We start from the raw sequence: 24,373 nt of genomic DNA, 5'->3' as shown, positions 1-24,373 counted from the left end.
GGACAAACAAAGGATTTGATAATGAGCTGGCTGGGAGGGTGAATAGTTGTTAATGGGGACTGATGGGGACTGTTAGTGACTATCAACAGAGGTGGTGTGTAATGGCAGCCTATGTGGTAACCAGGCCTGGTGTGTGAGGTAGGGGGCTGGGTACGTGGGAGAGTTTATGCCCTAAAATTATTGAACTCCAATATTGAGTATGGAGGGCTGCAGGGTCCCCACGCGGAAGATGGGGTGTTGTTTTTCCAGCTTGCTTTGAGCTTTGCTGGAACATGAACACAGGAGAGAGACAGATGTTGGTCAGGGAGCAGGGTGGTGCAATAAAGTGGCAGGCAACGGGTAGTTCAGTTCAGTTCAGTTTCGAGGTGAAATTAGGGAAGCCCAGTTCTGAAGCATCATTGGACTTGAAACATTATCTTGCTTTTCTTTCTACAAACACTGAAATTTCTCCTTTTTCATTAGGGAAACTGGGCTTCTTCTCTTTAAAAGAAGATTTAATGGAGGTGGACTCTTGAAAGAGCTAGAAATATTTCCACCAACTGGAAAGTTAGTAACCAGAGAACGCAGGTTGTCACTGTCTAGATAGCATAGCCTGAAAGGCCCATGGAAGCAGGTTCAATGATTTTCAAAGAGAATTGAATACTAACTTGAAGGAGGGGGTAAGTAATTTGTAAGAATGGGTTGGTGGGGGAAGATGTGGAAGCAAAAGAATTGGATAATTCCTTTTCATAGAGCTAGGACGAGCTTAATAAACTGTGGTGATATTCCATGTTGCAATTGTTTTTAATCAACCTTCTAGCAAAATGTTTTAACGCAATTCATTTGGAATTAGGATTTGAACCCAGTCAGAGGGACTGTCACTGTGCTCAATGAGTTTCTATGTTTTGCCATTCTATTTGAGGGAAGAGATCTTGAAATCTTAATTGTACACCATACGGGGTCTAACAATGTGAAATGACAAATACCAGTCGTCATGGTGATATTTTCTTAGCAAATTGGTTGGTTATTTCAGTATTTGTTATATATATATGCCACATGGAAAGCTTATACTACCCAGTTACACCTCCTCTTACCCACTCCATGGTTGCCCAAGTCCCAAAATTCATGCCAGCAGCGTTGATCTATATTAACACGCCCAATTTCAACTCTGATAACCAGCCTTAATAATGAGCAAAGGGCATTGACATAGTTTCTTCTGTTTATTTCCTCCCTGTAAGAAAGCCATTCGCTCCTACGTTGTGCAAAGGGAGATGAAAGGTTTTTGCCCAAACAAAAGATGAGTGACAGAGCTAGATCAGGTCCAGGGCCAGGGCCATGGCCTAAGTAGTGATGTTTGCATTACTAGAAAGAAATTTAGCTGCCAGAAAAATAAGCTAACTAGAAGATTCAAATTGAGGTAGGAATAAAACTTTTTTTAAAACTGTTTAAGAGTTTGGATGCTTACCAGCGAGAGATCAATTGAGGGCACTCACTTTTCTATGTCAGTATCTCTTGTATGCAAGGGCAGATTAACGGAGGGAGAAAATGAGTGTGCTAACACGGATAAGGAACCGCTACCAAAGAATCTGAAGTGATTCAGACATCTGGAGCAAGTGGGACTTAAGCAGATCTTCCAGCTCAGAGGTAGGAACACTACCACTGCAACACGAGTCCTCACTCTTATTTGTATTTATTTATTATATTATATATTAATTTATTTATTTATTTTATATATTTATTTATTACTGGAGATTCACGTATATACCAGATGTACAAACGTTTGAGTTGTTTCCAACTGTGCTACAAATAACATAATTCCCAAAGGAAGTATTTGGGATTGGAAAATCGTCTTTCGATTGTTTGCAAATACTCAACGCGATCGAATCAAAATGCGCTATGACTTTATTTGCGCACGGGGATATTCCGGCAGCGGGAAACAAGCATATGTTCCTGAACGTTCACTCTTTCAATGAGGCGAACACTCGGACAGAAACAGTTTCGCTGCTATTAAATTGAATGAACCCACGCATCGATGAAGTGTACAATCCCTTGATAGTTTGTGGTTGATGTGATGATGCACAATCCGCAGAATCCCTGGCTTCCAAGGTAAGAGTAGACCTCGAATCATTTCACTGTGTCGGTTTGGAGTGCTGTATCAGTCGCTTTCTGGCTGCATGTTGATTGTCTTGCTGAGATGTTGTACAGCAGTACGAGGTTGTGGAAATCGGAAAGGTGTTTGTAGTTGACAGAACTGAAAGTTGCCTTAAAGTTCACCTGTTGATACCTTTTGTAGTTTGATGAAAACACGAAGGAGACTCTCAATTTACAGCCCAATTAATATTACTGTTCCTATCCACAATAATCTTCGAGTCTCTATGTTAACCTAATCCCTTTCTCACAGTTGTAATGACGGGACCTTTTCATTCTACACTGTTGAGATTTTTACTGTTTTTTGTTTTGACCGTTGATGTATCTTCCTCTTTTATTTGGGTTCGGTAGCTTTATGCATCACTTGTGCGACGTAGGGGATGTTAATTGTATTTTTGCACAAGGGTTTACCTGTTCTGTTTGTGGTATAATGCGAAATTCAACACAGTTACTCTACTAACCTTAAATATTTGTAGCAGCTTTTAAAAATAAATATATAGATGAAACAACAAATTATCATTTTTCTCAACTTGTTTACAATGTAGGCTTCTTGAAGCAGCTTGATTCCACGCCTCGAGTTGTTTCATCTCTGGGCTTCATCAGAAAGACTTCTGGGCAAGAGTTTCTGTAAACTACCCTCAACGAGGATTGATGCGGCGAAGTAGGTTCATTTTGTACCAAGCACAGACCTTACAATGCAATTATCATAATCATGACCAGAAAGGTTTGTTTTCATTTATATCCATTTATGTGATTGCATGTTGCTCAGAGATGACAGCAACTGCTTTCGTGCATCTTTTGTGCTGGGGTCCAATTGTACACGCATGGATGGTGTAAGAAACCTGCGTGTTGCTGTTTGTTTGGGTGAGCAAGAAGGAGAGCAGACTGATTAAGTGAGATTGATTGAAATTGCTGGCCCATACCCCTTTTTCCGTAGTGGAAAGTCTAGACCAGGTGATGGGCGTTGTTTTTAAGGCTATTCAAACTAAGGAAGATGCAAAGTACCCATTCGCACAGATTTAATCCGATCAAGGCAAAATTATTCCTTCGTTCTTTGTTCAGGTAGAATTGAAATGTTTTATAATAAAATTTAAAATCTTTGGTTGTAATATTCTGATATGACAATGATCACATTTTTGGCTTTTTTTTACTTCTGAGACACCCCAGAATGTCCTAAATCTCTCATTTACGGGTCACGCATTTAACTCGCATGAAGTGGAAGTTCTTCTCTCAGAAGGTGATGAATGTTTGGAACCGGGTACCACGGAGGGCTGTGGAGTTATTAAATATTCAAGGCTAGGATAAATAAATAGATTTTTTTATCAGTGGGGGATTTAAAATTATGGGGGAAAGGCAAGAAAGTGGAGTTATTAGATCAATCCATGGGTTAATTGAATGGCAAAGCAGACTTGATGGGCTGAATGGCCTACTTTCCAATGTCTTATGGTCTAAACTCCTTTGCAGCCAATATGTAACTTTTTTAAGCAATTGCTGTTCCGTAAACCTGTTGGAGTGTAGATGAACGAGGTAATCTTATTGAAATGTGTAAGAATCTAATGGAGCTTGCCGGCATAAATGTTGTGATAATGCTTCTCAGGAAGATCTAAAAGTAGAAGCTATCCATTCAAGTGAGGGGCCTCCCATTTAAGATAGAGATGAGGAGTTTCTTTGTCATAGAATCATACAGCACAGAAACAGACCCTTTGGTTCAACCAGTCCACACCAACCATGTTCCCAAACTAAACTAGTCCCACCTACCTGTGCTTAACCCATATCCCTCCAAACCCTTCCTATTCATAAACTTATCCAAATGTCTTTTAAACATTGTACCCGTGTTTGCATCCACCACTACTTCACAGAGTCATTTGGAATTCTCTATTCATTGGATCATAAAGGCTGTATTAAATAATTTTCTTTTTTGACAAGGGAGTGAAGAGTTATGTGGGCCAGAGAGGAAAATGGAGTTAAGGCAGCAAGCAGGTTAGCTACAATCCTGTTGAATGGTAGGGCATACTAGATGGACTTGAATGGCCAATGCCTCCCATTTCTTATGCTCCTTCATCGGTTTGTAAATTTGACAAAACAAAACTGCAATTTCTGATGCTTTGAAGCAAGATACAAAGTTTCAAACGATTCCTAACAGAACGATAAATATTTTAAGCGGGAAGATGTTATAAAGGCGTTGAGTTATAGGACACAAATGGACCCTTCACTCCAACTCACCCATGCTGACCAGATATCCTAAATTAATCTAGTGCCATTTGCCAGCAGTTGACCCTTTTCCCTTCTAAACCCTTCCTGTTCTTGTACAGATCCAGATGCCTTTTAAATGTTGTAATTGTACCCGCCTGCAACACTTCCTCCGGCAGCTCATTCCATCCACCCTCTGTGTGAAAATGATGCCCCTTAGGTCCCTTTCAAATCTTCCCCCCCCCCCCCACCTTAAACATATCCCCTCTAGTTTTGGACCCCCCAGCCCCAACCCTGGAGAAAAAGACCTTGGCTATTTACCCTACCTATGCCCCTCATGATTGTATAAACTTCTACAAGGTTATCCCAGCTGCCGACACTCCAGGGGAAATAGCCCCAGCTTATTCAGCCTCTTGTAGCTCAAACTTTCCAACCCCAGCAAATGTTTGTAAATCATTTCTGCACCCTCAAGTTTAACAATGCCTTTCCTATGGCAGGGAGACCAGAATGCATTTAAGGTTGGGAACTATTCTTTACAAAAGTATGACAAGTATGATCTCCCTTTATTGAGAGTGCTCCTGGATCAGTTGTCTGTTTCAGCTTCAGAATAATGTTAGCCTTCAGATCAAGAGACAGACTGTTCCTTTGCACAAACAAAATAGATTCATACAAAACAGATTGTTCTCTTATAATAGCTTTTGCATCTTTTGTATTTAAATATAGAAGTTTTCCCAAATTACAGATAATCCCTGAATTCTGACAGTAGATGGTCATTAATGGGTGAAAGCAGCAGTTTAAACCATTTATTTAACTGCAAAGTGAAGAATGAGGTCATTCAGTGCATTTAGCTGCTCTCCAGTCATTGCAATTCACCAACTCTTTCTCCATAGTCCCACAAATCGTTCCTCTTTTTAAGATTAAATTCAATACCCACTTGAAAGTTCCTGTTAAATTCTTCTCCACATACAGTGCATTCCTGGCCACAATAGCTTGTTGAAAAAGCATTTTCTTATTGCCCCAGTTATCTTTATCAATATTTTAAATCTCTGTCCCTGGCGTACTCATCTTCTTACCAGTGAAGACAGTTTCTCCAGAGATTCTCTCCATCACTTGTTAAATTTATAGCAAGATTGCAGGACAGCCCTATAATCCAAGATCATGTAAAAAAAATCTGATCTGTTCAATTTGTCAAAGATTAAAGCCTTTATGACGGCAGTATTACACTTTAGAAGTAATTCATTGGCTGTAAAGTGCTTTGAGACGTCTAATGGTCATGTAAAATGCTATATGAATTCAGGTTATTCTTTTCTCTTCACTAAAATTCCCTGTGTACTCTGAACTTGATTGAGAGACTGACTGAACTATCCAAAATGCTGCTAAGAGAAAATTGGGTAGTCTGTTTAGCTGTTGCTTTTGCACAGAGGATTGAGAATTCCATATCTTTCCCTAAGCCCACCCCTTTTACACCATCCTTTGGTGTCACATGTCACTGCAAGGAGGTCAAAAAGACTGAGAATTCATCTCTCGTGAAGTGGGAGGTGGTAACAAAAAAAGGGCGACTTGGTTGGAAAATGTGAACCACCGGTTTAAGAAGCTGTTTCATATTGTTATTATTCAACGATTATACTTTCACTGTCCAGATGCTGCCATTGGTCCAATCGAGAAATGGCATGTGTGAATCTCAGTACCTGTGCAATGCCAGGTATGCAGCCCGTATGTCCAAAATACTGGCTGATGTTTCTTTGGTTGTTTATAATGAGCAGAGTACAAACCATATTCAACCACCCCACACTTGCAAGGCCCAAAATTAAATGTTGACTGTTAGGTGTAATTCCATCATTGTGTGTACCTGCTGAATCATCCAAATGTGGTTCAGTTATGCATCCTAGAAGCAACATTCATTCTGTTAGGGACCAGACCAGACCACCTCAAAATAATTTAAGAAGGTAGTCTAGACCCTAACTACTAGTTATTTTAAAGATAAATGGGAAGTGCTGTGTTCTAAATGCAATGTGACTGGTCAAACTGTTCAATGTTAAGCAAATTTAATTGAACATTATGGTTAAAATGCAACCAAAGAAAGAGGAATTTAGAATACCTTAACTCTACTGGAAAATTTAACTGAACAATAGATAACAGTACCTATTACTAATTAACCATTCCAGTATAGTAACATCCCATAACCACATCCCTTAGCAAAAAGGCAAATTCAGAAAAACAGATTTTTCTTACAGGTAACCTAGCAGCAGAGAGAAGCCCCAGGTTCTAGCTATAACCAAGAGAGGGAAAAGATAGCTTGTACTTCTTCCAGACCATAACACCAACTGCTTAAAGTTAAACCTAAAAACCACAAAAAAATCTAGACTGCCTGGTCTGTGAAAGCTGGCCACACCCGGCCAGGCTGCTTCCATTGCTGCAACTTTTAAAAACATCCCAAAGTGTCTCAAGCTGTTTCATGTAGTGGTTTTGATAGACTGTTCAATGCTTCAAAAAAAACCAGGACAAAATAACCTCTTAAAGCCATAGTGTCCTCTCAATTCATACACAGACCCATTCTCTGAAAATCGAAAGAAATATATTCATACCCCATGTCTCTTTTCGGTTATTGGGAAGTCAATAATTAATCTAAATAGTTGTGATCATTTGAAATTTGGCATTCTTGCATTTGGAACGATGAGTGCAAGACGAAAAGCTTTCGCACTGTCTCTCTTCAGTAATATTCAAGTTCATTTCCACTTTTACCTGGCAAAAGAATTGCCTAACACTATAACAACAACTTCCCTTGCATCATAGATGTTCATGACCCAACTGTACATAAATATATACAAGATGGGCCAAAGAACCTGACTATACTCTGTATAATTCTAGGACCCCTGATTTACCCTGTATAATATGCACACAATTTAGTCCCTTCCTCATTTTTATAAGCCTCCACCAAATTAACCCAGATTCTATGTTCCTCTAAAGTATAAAGAGCCAAGTCAACTTCAGGAGCTATTGATTACAAACCAGGTTTAGGTCAGAGCCCAGAAGGCTTGAGAGAATAAATTAGACGATTGAACATCCGATATTTTGTTTGAAGAAAATAATCCCAGGAAAATAGAGGTGGGCTTTCCAATTTGGCCATTGGTTGGATAGTAATAGGGGAATTATACTTAGCATCATGCTGGATCACAGGTCACAAGGAGACCATTCTGTTTTAATAAAATCATCTAGAAGACTGCTATCCCAATTTCAGCATTCAGTTGTTTAATTGATTTTTTTTCCCCTCTTTTTAAATACACTGTAAAGATGTGGACCTCACTGACAAGCCTGGTATGGAGCTGCCCTGAGAATGTAGTATAGGCTATCTTTTTCTTTCACTTTTGTAGTCCATGTGGTGAAGAAGCAATTTTGTTTGGACTGGAGTTCCACAATTTTGAGCCTGCAATGATGGCAAAAAATGGTATGTGACTTGAAAATGGTTTTTTTTTTTGAAGTGATGGTTTTCCTATGTACCTCCATACTGCTTTTCTTTTAAAGTGATGGAGGTTGTAATTTGTTAGGTGTTTACGCAAAATCAGTTCCTGGATTGCAGAGCTTGATTTCATCTATGCACTTTTTTTTGGAAGTAATTGTTTATATTCCTAAAATTTACTCAACCTGTTTCTCTTAACCAATAATATACAAAGTAAAGATCAAATGGAACTGAACTATAGCCTTGCTCTTTCATAACATACAGACAACTGCTGGTAGTTTAACCTGAGGGTCACCACATCTCAGGCAGGGTGAGGGGGTTAGCCCCCTATGGTAACCTCAACTGGTGCAGGAATTGCACCCACGCTGTTGGTGTCACTCTGGTTTACCAGCCTTCCAGCCAACTGCGCTAACCAACTGCCCAAAAAGTCTGTTTTTATAATCCATTTGTGTGTTGTTGGTGCTGCTGGCTGGCCAGCTTTTATTGCCCATCCCTATTTGCCCTTGAGAAGTTGGTGGGCTGCTGTCTTGAACCGCTGCAGCTCATTTGGTGTACATAGATCCCCGATGCTGTTAGAGACGGAATTCCAGGGTTGAACCCATATGTCTGTTGCCCTTGTCCTTCCAGATGGAAATGGTCTGGGGTTTGGAAAGTACTTCAGATTTGGAAGGTGCTGTTGAAGGAGCCTTAAAAGACAATATATAATATCACAATAAATCCTTTCAATTTGCTCACCAATTGGTGAATAGAAATCATTTGACCAAAATTATTTTATTTTTAAATATTAATTAATCTCAAGTTGTGAGGTAATGTAAAATTAACGAAAAGTAACAGCAGATGCTGGAGAATTTAAGATAACAATGTGTTGCGCTGAATGAACACAGCAGGTCAGGCAGCAGCAGAGGAGCAGGAAAGTTGACATTTCGGCCATGAGTCTCCTTCAGAAAGTTCAGAAATGTCAAACTTTCCTGCTGCTCTGCTGCCTGGCCTGCGGTGTTCCTCCAGCTCCACACTGTGTTATCACTTACTGAAGTCAGTATGCTCACTTTACAAATAAATTCATTCCAATGTGGCAAATATCGCTTGGTGTACATGAATTAACAGTAAAGCAGAATAATATTCTAATCGGTCTGCATAATGGTATGACCAATAATGGTTGTCCAATTTGTTACAGTTCCAGGCAGGATACCCCAAATCCTGAAGGGGAAGGATGAACCAGCGCCACTTTATTCAGCTGGCTCCATGGTTGGTTAAAACAGGTTAATTTACAAAGAGCCTTTCTCTCACCTCAAATGAACTTTGTTTTTAAAAGGAGGTGAATTAATCAGGCTTTCTTGAGTTAACAAAAGAGTGAATCGATCAGTTGCTGAACACGAGAGGGGGAGAAAAAATGCAACACATACACACAGCTCCAGAATAGGAATTGAGCCACCAAGAAAAGTCTTAAAAACATACAGATCGGTCACTGGATCATTCTTATGAGTACATAGTAGAATATTGATAGTTGAGTGTTGAATGCAAACCCCTGATATATTTACAAGTTGCCTGATATTCTTTTGACCTTGTGCTTTTATGCAGTGGCTGGCTGGTGGCACTTGAGCCAGGAAAAAGTTTTCTCTGTCTCTTTACCTGCAATGTACGGGTGTTTAAATGTTTTTTCTCAAAGCAGTGACCTTCACAGCACATTAGTCCACGCACCAGCATGTCAGGCTGCTAACACACAGATGAGGGTTGAGACTCGCCTTTGTTTTCAAGTTTACTCTTTGTATTCCTCTAGAAAGGTGAAAGATAGACCTATTGAAGAAGATGGCCTCCGGCTGTGGGGAGGGGGAGGTTGGGCTGAAAACCTCTCATTATCTCTTCCTGGTTAGTTTTTTTATTTGAAAAGTTTGAATCTATTGGAAGTTTCCCTGATACTTTATTAGTGTGACATTCCATGTGTCCACAAACTATTCTCTTCCAGACAGTTGCTGAATTTACATCTACTGTTATTTATTCTTCATATCAACCCTCTGTTTTAAAAAAATATTGGCATTAAAGTTTCAATGTTTCCTAAGTACTTCAGGGTTCTGCTCCACTGTCATGACAATAAAATGAACATAACTGATCTGTCATACAAAGGTACTTGGCTGTCCTTAAACTAATTTTACAGCTGAAACTAAATATTCAATTCTGTAAGACTTCATCAGCAAACTGTCATACAGCCATTCCCGAAAAAGTGAATTAGCACCTTTATATCAAATTGATGTACTATTTATGCCTTCTGACAGAAGGGAAGAAGTAAGAGATAGGGCCAGACAGTTTTAATGAGATATGATGAGAATATTAGATTTAAGCCAGGTCTGAGAGCTACGTGTAGGCGCAATTAGGAGTAGAAGCAGATGAGCAGGCTCAAGGGGCCAATTGGTCTATTCCTGTTCCTCTTATGGTCTTATTGAGTGTGTGGGACTATGATCACTTTATCTGTTTATTTTCATAACAGATCCCCAGCAGTTTAGATTGATGTCACATACCTCAAATCTAAAATCTTAAGTTTAACACTGAGCACACTGCATCAAACATAGACCATTTGGTTTCAAGTTCTAACCAGTGATATCCAAATTTAAAATACATTTCGTTTTTTTTCTGCATTGTATCAAGAACAAAACCTTCAAATCTTTAGACTTTGAAAGGCTTCTGGCCTGAGATCTATCCAACTTGGGATTAATTCAAACTGCTCCAAACATCCCAATTGCACTATCAAACATGAAGAAAAAGATTCATTGTAAGTATGTGAACCTGGTATTCAGTTTAAAAATCCCCATGTGTTTGTTAGGGTATTCTAGAAATGTAATTCTGGCTGGTAACCATGTTCCAGGGTTCGTTCCTTTGAAGTTTGTCATATATTACCCTTCCTACAAGTTACATTATTGGTCTTTTCAAATTTTTGAAATGGAATGAGGTTCACCCCCAAGAAGGAATTAATCTGTTTAGCCCAGACAAAAAGAAATCTGTAAGGTTCCATATAATGCAACAGATCTACAACTTCCCACAACATTAAAATGAAATGGACACATTCAATCCTACCCTTATATTACGATATTTCCTCTCACTCAATCTCCACCACACCCATTCGATTTAACGTTTTTGCTTTAAAACAGACTTTTCAAACTGCTAACTAGTAACAGTCTCTTACAGTCCCAAGACGGATGAAAAAGGGCCCTTCAAATTTTCATTGATTAAACTTCACAGTTTTCATGAATGTTGGACCTCCTCCCAGAGGGAGCCTCCTAGAAATTCCATTCACATCAAGTAAAGCAATTGTTTTCAAACAACCAAAATATGCATTTTATCATGAATTATTCTTAAACCAATTTGGTGCACATTGAACACTCGACAGTTTGACAACATGCAGGACAAAATCACAGGTAGTTAATTAATCTTTGCTGGTTCTAACAAGCACACAGGACAGGCAGTCACAAAAAAACGTGCACACTGACACACTTATATACAGTTATTGTTTCCAGTTTTGAATCTTTTCAGTAGTATTCTAGGAAACTGTGGTCCTTCTAACTTCATTCTCAAGGACCATTCTGTGATTCCTATCGAAGTTTTGTTTTCCACAGGCCATATTAGGAATGGGGTTACAGAAGGGCCTTCTGTCTGCTGTTCTGTGTCAGTTACTGATCCGTCTCCCAATTGTCCCCTACCAGAAATAACTGAACCCATCAGAATTTCAATTTGAAAAGGTAATTCTCTGCAATGTACTTTGTTACTAACCCATTCCCAGTCTGTTCTGCCATTTTTTTGTTAATCTCCATACCTCTGGCTGGTCTTGCCATTCTGTGAACCCTCTTTGTTGGATCTAAAGTTTCTAACCCACATAGCAACGTCATACAACTTGAATAGCATTTCACTTAACACGGTGTAACAAAGTGTGGAGCTGGATGAACACAGCAGGCCGAGCAGCATCTTCAGAGCACAAAAGCTGACGTTTCAGGCCTAGACCCTTCTTCAGAGAGCATCTGCATCTACAGTTCCCATTATCTCTGCTCACTTAACACGGTATCTCTTTATCATACTAATGAGCAATACTCATAATGACACTTTTTATTTATACGCAAAGGCATCAGCATTTATTGCCCATCCCTAACTGTCCAGAGGGCAGTTAGAAGTGAGCCATATTTCTGTTGGTTAGGAGTCATGTGTCGGCTAGACCAAGTAGTTTCCTTCCATAAAGGGAATGAGTGAACCAAATAGATTTTTCTGGCAGTGGTTTCATAGAACATAGAACATAGAACATAGAACAGTACAGCACAGAACAGGCCCTTCAGCCCACAATGTTGTGCCGACCATTGATCCTCATGTATGCACCCTCAAATTTCTGTGACCATATACATGTCCAGCAGTCTCTTAAATGACCCCAATGACCTTGCTTCCACAACTGCTGCTGGCAACGCATTCCATGCTCCCACAACTCTCTGCGTAAAGAACCTGCCTCTGACATCCCCTCTATACTTTCCTCCAAACAGCTTAAAACTATGACCCCTCGTGCTAGCCATTTCTGCCCTGGGAAATAGTCTCTGGCTATCAACTCTATCTATGCCTCTCATTATCTTGTATACCTCAATTAGGTCCCCTCTCCTCCTCCTTTTCTCCAATGAAAAGAGACCGAGCTCAGTCAACCTCTCTTCATAAGATAAGCCCTCCAGTCCAGGCAGCATCCTGGTAAACCTCCTCTGAACCCTCTCCAAAGCATCCACATCTTTCCTATAATAGGGCGCCCAGAACTGGATGCAGTATTCCAAGTGCGGTCTAACCAAAGTTTTATAGAGCTGCAACAAGATCTCACGACTCTTAAACTCAATCCCCCTGTTAATGAAAGCCAAAACACCATATGCTTTCTTAACAACCCTGTCCACTTGGGTGGCCATTTTAAGCGATCTATGTATCTGCACACCAAGATCCCTCTGTTCCTCCACGCTGCCAAGAATCCTATCCTTAATCCTGTACTCAGCTTTCAAATTCGACCTTCCAAAATGCATCACCTCGCATTTATCCAGGTTGAACTCCATCTGCCACCTCTCAGCCCATCTCTGCATCCTGTCAATGTCCCGCTGCAGCCTACAACAGCCCTCTACACTGTCAACGACACCTCCAACCTTTGTGTCGTCTGCAAACTTGCTGACCCATCCTTCAATCCCCTCGTCCAAGTCATTAATAAAAATTACAAACAGTAGAGGCCCAAGGACAGAGCCCTGTGGAACTCCACTCACCACTGACTTCCAGGCAGAATATTTTCCTTCTACTACCACTCGCTGTCTTCTGTTGGCCAGCCATAAGTCATTAATTCCAGATTTGCATTGAATTCAAATTCCACCATCTGCCATGGCAGGATTTGAACCTGCGTTCCTGTAATATTGTCTGGGCCTCTGGATTAGTACGTCTAGCAATAATACCAGTAGGCCATCACCTCCTGTAGAGTTGCTTAGAGATCCTACAACCAGAGCCCGTCTCAGGTGGTCAAGCTGCCAGCAGTTTTCCTCTCATGTCTTCTGGATGCAGCTGGGAGTTCTTTTTTAACAAGGTCTTTTCTCTGTACCCCTAATCTTCCTGTGACCGATAAAAGTAAATGCCTGGCTTTGGCCTATTTCGCTGGTTTTCAATTACATCGCTATCCTGTTCAAAGCAATGCCAGATGTATTTTCCCTGAGCCCCTTTCCTCAAGGCCATGGTTGAATCAATACAAGCGGTCATTGCAGATATTACCTCTAATATGTCTCAATGATGAAATGTAATCGTAGAAAAAAATGTTGTTCGTAGTTCCAACACAGTTTCAGACTTGTAGAAAAAAATCAGTGATTTGACCAATACCTTCCCACCCTGCCTTCCTGTTCTCATGCCCATAATACAGTTCTTTGGTCAGGATACTAGGGTAAGGGTGATGTCCCTTCTTCCCATCTGTTCCATCACATTGAGACAAATCCAGCACGCTGGACTTTACCATGACCAGTTTACATGCACTAATAGGAAAGAAATAAAAGCACATGATTCAAGGTGTTTAATACAATGTAAAATAAAATAATTTAATGGTTTTGTGTGCGTGTGAACTGGCTTCCATGATAGACCCACTAAATGTGGCAGCACAGTGGGGATGGAGTTACACTGCGAAACTTGACTCTTGGCCTCAGGCAGTCTTATGACACTAGGTCAAGCACAAGTAGGGAAGCCTCCTTCTGATTACACATTGCGCCCTGCTTTAGCTGATGAATCAGTACTCCTCATGCTGAACACCAATTAGAAGAAGCAGTGAATGTAGGAAGATCACAGATTGAACTTCTCCACCCAGATTACAATGTCCATCACCAAGAATAGCTAACTTGTGCCAGTACTAACATTTCTACCTGATTGGCCTACAGCAAGTATACTCCATATGTTGTCTATTTATTTCTTCTACCAACATGCATCAAGTTATACTTCTCCTTGTTGAAATTCACCCGTCACCCCTCCAGCCTCTGCTCCAATTTGTCAGTGTCTTTAAGAATAAGATCACACTATATACGCTTTAGAACTATAAGACATAGAAGTAGGATTTTAGGCCATTTGGCCCATCAAGTCTGCTCTATCATTCAATCATGTCTAGGTTTTCTCAACCCCAGTCTTCTGCTGTGTCCCAGTAACCCTTGATATCCAAATCTCATTAGGAACCTATCTATCTCTGTCTTAAATAGACTCAATGTCTTAGCGTCCAAAGGCTTTCTGTGGCAGTGAGTTCTGCAGATTCACCACCCTCTGGCTGAAGAAATTCCTCTTCATCTCAGTACCAAAGGGTCATCCATTTCATCCCTTCACTGAGGCTGTGCCCTTGGGTCCCAGGCTCTCCTGCTAGTGGTAACATCTTCTCCATGTTCACTATGCTCACAGTTTACAATGTTCCCAAGTATTGTATCATCCACAAACTTTGAAATTGTTCCTTGCAACCAAGGCACAACTCAGTAAAATTTCAGGAAAAGCAAGGTTCCCCTTGCTGACTCCCAGAGAACTCCACTACAAACCTTTATTCAATGCCAAAAAATATTTATAGACCAATACTTCGTTACCTGTAACTCTGTCACTTCTGTATCCGTATTGTACTATCCTTTTTATTCCATGAGCTATAATTTTCCTCAAATCTGTTCTGTGACACCACATCAAATAGCGTCTGAAAGTCCATGGACACCACGTCAACAACAACTCATCAATCCTTTCTGTTGCCTCTTCAAGAAAATCTCTGGCAAGTTAGTTAAACATAATTTCTCCTCCAAAACTCCATGCTGGCTCTTCCTAATTAACCCACCTTTTTCCATATGCTGACTAATTCTAGACCAGATAATTGTTTCTGGAATAAAGCTTCCTCACCACTGGAGTTACACTGAGTGGCCTGTAATTTTGGGGTTTATTCCTACACTCTCTTTGTTGAACCAGGGCATAATGTTTACAATTCTCCAGTCTTCTGGCGCCTCCCCCGAGTCTAAGGAAGGATTGTGACCGGTGCCCCTACTATTTCCATTCTTTCCTTCAATCTCCTTGGTTGCATCTCATCTGTTTTTTAAACATCAACAGTCTATCCAACACTTCCTCTTTATCAATATTGAAAATTCTGTTGACAGAGTTTCTTTCTCTGTCACCATAACCTGAACAGCAACTACTTCCTTGGTAAAGACTGATTTAAAGGATTTAATACATGAATTTTTTAGTCCATTTTCCAACCCGCCCCAGGGCAAGTTCCAATCTGGTCCACCACCCCACCATTAATATCAACAGAGAAATCCTCTCAACTGTGGAATGTGTCTGTTACCTAAGGAGCCACCTCTCATTTAAGGTGGCATCAAGGAAATCCAACAATGCATTAAACTGTAAGCAACGCCTTCGGATACCTAAGGTTGAGAGTCTTTGATAACCTCTAGTGACGTTGATACCAAGATTGCTCTGTGTAAGCCCTTTCTACTCTTCCATATGTCTCCAAACCTTGGACTGCATGTAGATGCCACCTCAAGGTCCTGGAGAAGTACCATCAACATTGTTTGAGATGATTCTCCCTAGCAACTGGAAGGACATTCATACTAATATCAGCAGCTAATAACATCAGCTTTGAGCTCCTGATCATCCGAAACCAACTCCGCAGTTGTAAAGCCCCACATCCTAAACTAATTAAAAATTCTTTCTGTATGCCATCAGTTTCTCCCATGTCTGCCCTTTCTGTCTTGGCCTAAGTTCCCTTCGACGTTCGTGATGTAATATTTTTCTTCCACAACTGGACACATTTTTAAGATGTTTGTGTTCTAACTACCAAAGCACATCATCTTCGCCCAGCTTGTGGAAAGCAGTAGAATGAGAGGAAGAGCAAGGAAGCCTTTCAAAGACTCTTTAAAGGCTTCCCTCAAGAAATGCAACAAATGTCAATACCTGGGAGACCCTCCCTCCGAATAAACTGATGTGGAGGAACCTCTGATACAAAGGAACTCCATTCTTTGAGAACATCTATCAGCAAGAGGAAGTACAGAAAAGAAACGTGAGAAAGAAATGCCAGTGATCTCCAGCCCAAGGACCAATTCCACCTCCTAGAAACATCTGCCAAATGTGGTTGGCAATGTGGCTCTAGGATCAGACACATCAAAACTCCACAGGATCCATGATCAGTGACCTGGATTTTTGCAATGTGGACAATCATACTCATTAGTGAATGATGCTAATTTTCATTTAATATCTTGGTCATACTCCATGATTAAATCCCCTTTTTCATTCCTGTTTATCCCTTTACAATTCTTTGATTATTTATTTTGGCTGCCAGTCTTTTCTCTCAATTCCTGTTTGCTTCTCAAACATGCCTTATCATTGCTCCTCTGAACCTTCTGTATTCCACAGTTTACAGTTGCATTTTCTACCTGACACCTGTCTCATTTTTTTTATTTTTTGCTTCTTTATTTTCAATCTCCTTTCATTATCCATGGAGCTGGAGTATGCCGGCAAAACAGGAACTCAAATTTGCATCTGTATCAGTGACATGAGCATGAAACTGACTTCAGAGCTGGTGTCATTGCATACCTGAACAATTTCACACTCAGTCCTCTTTTTGTCTTCAGCATTCTAATTCCTCAAACAAATCACCATTCCAAAATGTTTAAAGAACAACACATTCTATCTCACAGTTGTAGCCAGTTTCCTTCTGCCTTTGCATCCCTTAAAACCTCAGCATAAATTAGCACAGGATCAAGGGAACATCCATCCAGAAGGAAGGGCCTGGTTAACCTCACTACACTGACTAGCAGGCCACTGAATATCACCAGAATTTTTGTTTAAAGCCTGTTCCAGTTTTGATTAAGCTATGTGAAGAATTCTGTGAAAGCCATCTTGAATTTGTGGTTCAACAGTTTAATTCCATGTCACAGTGCCCCACATTCTCCATTTGTCTTGCTGTCGTAATGCTTCAGATTTAACTCTGCACCACTTTACATTTTACTGGCAGGTCTCCTGTAGTACCGGTCCTGGTGCCTCACAGTATAATCAACAAGGTATGATGGGGAAATGCTTATAATGTGCTTGATGTATGTTTACAATATAGATGTTCTGAACAATCAGTCACTGGGAAAGTGTGACAAATATGTATATCTTATTAATGTATTGAGGGAACTCTGTATTCCTCCATTTCCACTCTTCTGCATCCCTCATACCTTTTTTCGTACCATTTTGCAGCCAGGTTATAAGCCCTTTCAGTCCTAAGCTCTGCCATTCTCTCCATCTATCTCTCTAGTCCTCTTTTCCCTAAGAGGCTGTTAAAACCAATCTGTTTTTCTGTAATAACTTCGTAGTCCTCCAATGAAATACCTTAGGACCTTTTCCTCCATTACAAGGTTGTGAAGATGAAGGCAAGCTGTTGTCATACTGTAAATCCTCTGAATTAAAGTCTGAATTCATTGTCACATTGTTTCTGTCTCTGCCTCTCTCTCTCCCCCTCTCTCTCTCTCTCTCTCTCTCTCCTTTCTTTACTGACAGTGAGGCTGTGGTGATGATACCATATGTTATTCTCGCCAATTATCCCTGACTTTCACCCCCTTTTTACTGCCTTTCTTTCACCTATCTCCTTGCCTCCTCCTGGTTAATCCCTTCATGTGCAATTTCCATCCTTTATCTAATTATCCAGCTTGTCTCCAAAGCCCTTAATTTAAAACTCTGTAGTTTCTACAGAGTCCTGTAGAGGGAGCAATGCCTTGAAAATAGTAGCAATCATGTCAGAATCTCACCCTGCCACGGGCAGCAGGATGGTGATGAGCTGATGGGGTTGGTTGAGGCCAGAGACATGAAGCCCAATGTCGAACAAGGTTTCTTTGCAGTACCATTGCTGGGAGCTGGAAATCAAAGTATCTAGAGAGAGCAAGAAGGAAGCTGTGACTGGTTCACGGTGAACTAAAGAAAGGTGTAGAGAAGACAGGGAGCAAATTCCCTACACACCCATTCATGGAAATAATCTTCACCATGACCCTCCCCAAAAAGAGATCCCAGATTTAACTCTCTCCCCTTTCACTGGCTGCTTCCTCTCTGTGCTATTCCTGCTTAGCCATGCTGCTTATCGTATATATAGTTGTTCTGTGTTTGATTATCAATGTTGGCTAATCTATGCTCATTGTTTGATTGATTTAAGCCTGGGTGTTGACTCAGATAGGAAGACAGAAGCTGCTAGCTGAAACATAAATAAAGTTCTTGCACACATGGAAACCAGTACTGTCTCTACATGTGTCTGAGATGTCAAATATACAACAGCCAGCTCTGTTGGAAATTCTGCACCCTATATTCCCCACTCTGGAACAATTCCTTCTAACGAATTTAGTCACCAACATCTTTCTCAAATTCAGACTAAGTCTATATCCCTATACTTCAGCCTCTTACTGTCTTCACCCTACCCCACCAAATCCCTGTGAGCCCTATCCTAAGATTTCAAGTCCCCAGCCTTTGGGGTCTGAAGCCTTCCAGTCTACAGTCAGTTTCATTTGCCTTAGCCACAAAGGTTCACTGGCTCAGACTTTGATCACCCTATGCAAGTCCCACAGCCTAGCATCTTTCTCCATTTCTTACTTGCTGACTCTCTCTCCCATGCATGTGTTATTGGTGCTGTCCCGCTGTCGTGCAGTCTCTCTCTCTCTCTCTCTCTCTCTCTCTCTCTCTCTCTCTCTCTCTCTCTCTCTCCTCTCTCTCACTCCCCACACCTCTCTCTCGTGTTCACCCCCCTCCACCACCCCCCAACTCCTAGTTTCCAAACTCTGGAATCCTAACTCCCGTTAGGATGATAGAAACAATGATTGGGGTAATCAGAAGTAAAATGCCATTAATTTCCTCCACCCACCTATCGGCACAGCTCTCCTGTACTGTCCCATTCCCTCAATCAAAAGCAGGAGTTGGCCAGTTGGCCCAGTGGTGGCACTGATCAGGGGTCATGTGGTGCAACCATGAAGATGTGAGAGGTGCAGTCTGGCACAGCAGCAATGGGGGTAGAAGCAGATACAGTGACTAGCAGCAACCTGGTCAATGGACAATGCAGGATGCCAAGGTTCCCAAAACTGCCATCCATAGGAAGCTCATAAAATATGTCCTTCATGGCAGAGGGCCACACATGGTAGGGAGTGGGGTCATTTTAAAGTAAATCACTGCACGAGAACTGGGCAGGGGATTGATTCAGCCACTAGTTTAGTACCCTGCTCTGCTGGAAGTCCAATGTGGCCTGAAATCAGGAGGTTTTACAGTATGCGTCTATTGCCTAGCTGTTTCACATCCTGCTGAATTGAGTTAGAATTGTAACAGTATTCTTGATTTTCCAAACTTTATCAATGACCGTGACTCTGATGAGCTCCCCTGCCACCGGCACAGGATTCCTGTTAACTCATGGCCTCCTACCAGGAGAACCGTCAAGCTACAACCGTGGGTGGGGACAAAGGACCCTCACTCAACTCCCACTGAATCCAGACCTGCTTATGGATCACAGCCCACTATTTTAGCACCATGGCTGTGATAGCCTACTTGCTGGGGCAGTGTCGCCTTCTCCTGAAAACAACAAAATGAAAAGGATACAAGAAGAATGACCACAAGAGAGAATACAACATTGAAATGTCTCCATGGGAGCAGTCACTTCATTCGGGGAAATGAACATGAAATGGACATGCGTAGAATTTCGAACGTGACAATTGACTGACAACTGCAATGCCACAAATAGTGAAACAACAGCCCAACCAAACTTCCCTTCAAGATGGTACAATACAAATTTTTCAGTGAGAAATCAGAGGCTTAGCAAGACAATCCAATTTGATATCATTATATCATGGTATGCTTGCAGAATCAAGGTGATGCCTTCCTCCACTTTCCCAGCATCCAGCTTCAATCCACAGGCAAAGCTGCATTAATGTGCTTCCTCTCTATCTCTCCATGCTGCTGTGCTGATCCTCACTATATGGCCACTGTTTCCAGTCACAAATTGAAGACAATGGGCACAAGATCATTCAAGGGGAGATGAAGCTAGTGTTTCGATTATGGTCCAGACCCAGTCTGCATGGTTTTATTGGCCCAGCACCATGGGTTAATGTCCAGAGACGTTTAAGACACACAAAGCATATGCTTACATCTGTTTCCATAGTTAGTTTTTCCTGGAATAGGTCGCTAGTCAGAAAGCAGAGGCTAAAGCTTGACACCACAGTGCCTCAAGCATGGTTGGCCATGAGACACACTCCCACTCTTATCATCAGCCCACTGTGTCATTTTGGAAGGATTTGCAGGTTGGCAATGAATCTGGCTGCCTGCATTATGAACATACCATCAATGACTAACAAGCCATTGACTGAGACTTGAGCCCCATGCCTCTGGCTCAGAGACAAGGATGCCACCAGCTCCAGCACAAAACAATCCCTGGTAACAAACCACCCAGGTTTCCAACTGAATACCATTATTCCCCCAAATAGTATTGCCCAACTTCAACTTACTGCCCCGTTACTACTCCTCCTGCACCTCAAGTATCCACTGCCTCAGAACTCCATTGCTTTCCTCTCCAACTACCCATGAGTGTCCAATGTCAGTGAGATGTGGCCTGTGTATCAACAACACACCAGTGACCGAGAAATCCCACCAGCAATGCCCTTCCAGATGCAAAGGGAGGACCATCAAAAAAAAATTTGTGCCCCCCTTGAAGTGAGCTTTGAAAGCAATCAGGCAAAACCTCCTGCAAAATCCACCACCACGGACAGAGATGAGACAGAATTTCTTCACCCAGAGAGTGGGGAGCCTGTGGAATTCTCTGCTATAGAAACCGGCTGAGGCCAAAACATTGAAGTTTTCAAGGAGTTAGTTATAGTTCTTGGGTCTAAAGGGGGTCAAAGGGTACAGGGGGAAGGTGGGAACAGGGGACTGAGTTGGATGATCAGCAATGATCATATTGAATGATGGAGCAGGCATGAAGGGCTGAATGGCCTACTCTTGTTCTTACTTCCAATGGACAGTATCCAGGTGGCTGAAAAACAACCCACATCCCCACTAGGTCCTGTTTTGCAACTCTCAAATGGCAGTGTTAAAGGGGAGGACAAATGAAATACTACAGAGACACTCTGAAACTCTCCTGGAAGAACAGCATCTTTGCCATTAATGACTGTGTGTGTGTGTGTGTGTGTGTGTGTGTGTGTGTGTGTGGGGGGGGGGGGAGGAGTGTGAGTGTGTGTGTGTGGTTGAGGAGAATGTGTGTGTGTGGTGGTTGGGGGAGTGTGTGTGTGTGTGTGTGTGTGGTGGTTGGGGGAGTGTGTGTGTGTGTGTGTGTGTGTGTTTTGGGGGTTGGGGGAGTGTGTGTGTGTGTGTGTGTGTGTGTTGCAGCAGAGAAGAAAGAGAAAGCAGCAAATCCGGTGATCTAGATCCCACTGTCACATGAAGTATTTTGCTCTTGATACCTGATAGTCAATAGATTGTGAATTGTCCATTTCAGTCACTTGAAGAGTTGTGGGAGAAACATGCAGCCCCGAGTAGATACCATCCTTGAATCAAGGGTCACCTGACATCTCTCTCACCGAGTTAAACTCTCAGACTCTCAACTGCTTACTGCTCCAGTCACCTGAGCCCCTCTCTCACGCTACCCTGAATCAGTCACCATTTCCCAATCAGCCCCTTTGCTACTGTGAACAGTCGCACAGCGTATGTGCTCACTCTCTCTTTAGACAGTGAGATTTTACTCTAGTAAGGGTCAGACTTTGAATAGCACATATTCATGCATCCTGAAATTGACCTGCTGTCTGAAACTGACTGGTTTACACAACCTTCATCAATCAAGAAGAACTGAAGTCTGATAGGCTCTGTACTTATTTAATAAAGATGCTGTCAGTCCCCTTTTTGGTTCATTATTCTGTCATCTGCACACAGGTTTTTAATGGTGTAATTTATGGCATAAATATGTTGCAAAAAGTGTTTCAACATTCTTATAAAATTAATGCAACTCCAGCTGGAAACAGGTCTACAGGACGCTCCTCACTCCCCACCTGGCAACTTAGACTTTTGGATTTGATGCCAGCAGTACCCTGCTTTCTCTCAAGTGGTAAAAATGGTTGACCCTCATGTTTTCTGACCCTCTGAAACATTCCCAGCCAATTGGGACTCTGCCGTAACATTCTCAGGACGTGCCAGTCACTGGCCAATGCCAACTTATGGACCATTCCATAATAAAAATGCCTTTGGTTCGTATTTGACTACTTTATGGCTCTTTGTAATAATAACATCAGTTTCTCAAATGGCTGCCTTGGGGTTCGAACTCTCAGTCCACTGGAACGTTAAATAGTCCAGTCACATAACAACTGCATTATTTTCTCTTCCCAGGTTCTCATAACACAAGAAAGTGACCACAACACCACCATAACTTAAGTCTCCCATTTCCTTCTATGACTGTGCTGCTCCCCTGTTCTGGTGTCCTGACACCTTTGGTCATTTTCTAGTATTTGTGCTACATTTGACTATCCACTCTTTTTGGTCCCTTGAGCCTGTTTCACCATTCATTAAGATCAGGGCTGAGTGTGGTCTAAGCTCCGCTTTCCTGCTTGCTCTCCATCGCCTTGACTCCCGGGTCTATTAAAAATCTAAGTTGTCATAAGTTTAAAGGCCAATCCTCCTCTATCTTATGAGCAAGAGAATTATTTACTTTAACAACCCTCTGAGAGAAAACAATTCTCCACATTTCTGTCTTTAAAGTGGAGACATTTTATCTTAAAATCTATCTCCTAGTTTTGTCTTTCACAGAAGAGGAAGTAGTTTCCAGGTGTCGAGTTCCCTCAAGATCTTGTAGATACCATTAAGATTGCCTCTTGTACTTCTAAACTTCAAATGTATAGCCAGCTAACCCATTCAACCACTCTTGATCAGAAATGCCCATTGTTCCAAGAAAGGGTCATGTTACCCTACTATGAACTTCTTCTAAGCAATTATATCTTTATTTAAAATCATGGAATCCCTACAAGTGCAGGAAGCAGGCTGTTTGGCCCGTCGAGTCCAAACTAACCCTCCAAAGAGCATCCCTCCCAGATCAACCCCTCTACCCTATCCCTGTGACCCTGCATATCCTCATGGCTGACCCAACTGGCCTGCACATCCCTGGACACTGTGGGGCAATTTACCATGGTCAATCCACTTAACCCACACATCTTTGGAGTGTGGGAGGAAACCCACGCAGACAAGTGAGAACGTGCAAACTCCACACAGTCACCCAAGGATGGAAGTAAACCTGGGTCCCTGGTGCTGTGAGGCAGCACTGCTAACCCACTGAGCCACAGTGCTGTTCTTAAAGTACACAGTAGACCCAAACTGTACACATTTACTCAATGCAACCAGAACTGCTGCCATCAAAAAGTCTAGGATTGTGAAAATGGCAGAGGCTGAAACAGAAACCCAAATACTCCAGATGGAATGAAAATGTATGCTGTTGGAAATGTTAGAAAGGTACATTTTACACTGGACCATCTCCAACACATCCCTCCCCTTCCTGGACCTCCCTGTCTCCATGTCAGGCAACCACCTAGAAAGCGATATCCATTTCAAGCCCACCGACTCCCACAGCTACCTCAAATATACCTCCTCCCACCCACCCTCCTGCAAAAATTCCATCCCCTATTCCCAATTCCTTCGCCTCCGCCGCATCTGCCTCCAGAATGAGGCATTCCACCCCCGTGCATCCCAGATGTCCTCATTCTTCAAGGACCTCAACTTCCCCCCTACAGTGGTTGGGAACGCCCTCAACTGTGTCTCCCGCATTCACCATAACTCATCCCTCACACACCGTCCCGTAATAACTGCCAAAAGAGAATCCCCCTTGTCCTCACATACCACCTCACCAACCTCCGGATACATCGCATCATCCTCTGATACTTCCACCATCTGCAATCCGACCCCACCACCAAAGACATTGTTCCATCCCACCCTTGTCTGCCTTCCAGAAAGACCACTCTCTCAGGGACTCCCTTGTCCACTCCACACCCCGCCTCCAACCCCACCACACCCGGCACCTTCCCCTGCAACCGCAGGAAGTGCTACATTTGCCCCCACACCTCCTCCCTCACCCCCATCCCAGGCCCCAAGATG

At 42.0% G+C, this 24,373-nt stretch overlaps 1 protein-coding gene across 2 annotated transcripts in view; it reads left to right on the top strand.

The window, feature by feature from the left end:
- The first annotated feature begins 2,016 nt into the window (after positions 1-2,016).
- LOC125461035 (uncharacterized) overlaps positions 2,017-24,373 on the top strand; it is a 61,222-nt gene continuing 38,865 nt past the window's right edge. The window contains exons 1-3 of one of the 2 annotated variants that reach the window (XM_048549553.2): positions 2,017-2,085; positions 2,673-2,788; positions 17,259-17,304. The gene's annotated coding sequence lies outside the window, so the exon portion shown is untranslated. The remainder of the gene's footprint in view (positions 2,086-2,672; positions 2,789-17,258; positions 17,305-24,373) is intronic. The other variant, XM_048549471.2, reaches the window with a different exon arrangement.

Source organism: Stegostoma tigrinum, chromosome 1 (genome assembly GCF_030684315.1).
Source record: "Stegostoma tigrinum isolate sSteTig4 chromosome 1, sSteTig4.hap1, whole genome shotgun sequence".
NCBI classification, from domain to species: domain Eukaryota; kingdom Metazoa; phylum Chordata; class Chondrichthyes; order Orectolobiformes; family Stegostomatidae; genus Stegostoma; species Stegostoma tigrinum.
The sequence above is the reverse complement of the archived record's forward strand: the minus strand, read 5'-3'. Positions and strand labels throughout refer to the sequence as shown.